Below are 384 nucleotides of genomic sequence, written 5' to 3'. Positions count from 1 at the left end.
CAATTGTCTTGTTAGGTAAAAGCCATGATACTCATAAAGCATGATAGAAATGCACCTAATTATTTGGATTCTGTTAAACTAAATAATGTCTAAAAGATTTATAGATAATTATTTGTTACAAAAAAATCAGTGATTTTGAATGAAAAAATGTATACATCAATTCAGCTTCTTCACTAAGGTAGCTGTTTGATAACTCTTTGTGTGTATCTTTTTGGAAATAGTATATTAGTTACATTTATATACAGATATATTTGATAAACTGAATTGTTCTTTCTTGAGAGATGAATGGATGGTTTTGCTTGTAGTTTACAGGATATTTGTAAAGATAAGGATATTGTGTGTTATTGCATACATGTATATATTTGCATGGTTTGAAAGGAAATG

The 384-nt window shown here is 27.1% G+C and overlaps 1 protein-coding gene across 1 annotated transcript in view; it reads left to right on the top strand.

The window, feature by feature from the left end:
* The window catches only part of LOC119591787 (palmitoyl-protein thioesterase 1-like), a 9,506-nt gene that overhangs the window by 1,138 nt on the left and 7,984 nt on the right, over positions 1-384 (top strand). The window lies entirely within an intron of this gene.

This window comes from Penaeus monodon, chromosome 29, assembly GCF_015228065.2.
Source record: "Penaeus monodon isolate SGIC_2016 chromosome 29, NSTDA_Pmon_1, whole genome shotgun sequence".
Taxonomy (NCBI): domain Eukaryota; kingdom Metazoa; phylum Arthropoda; class Malacostraca; order Decapoda; family Penaeidae; genus Penaeus; species Penaeus monodon.
This window is presented reverse-complemented; position numbering and strand designations above follow the sequence as displayed.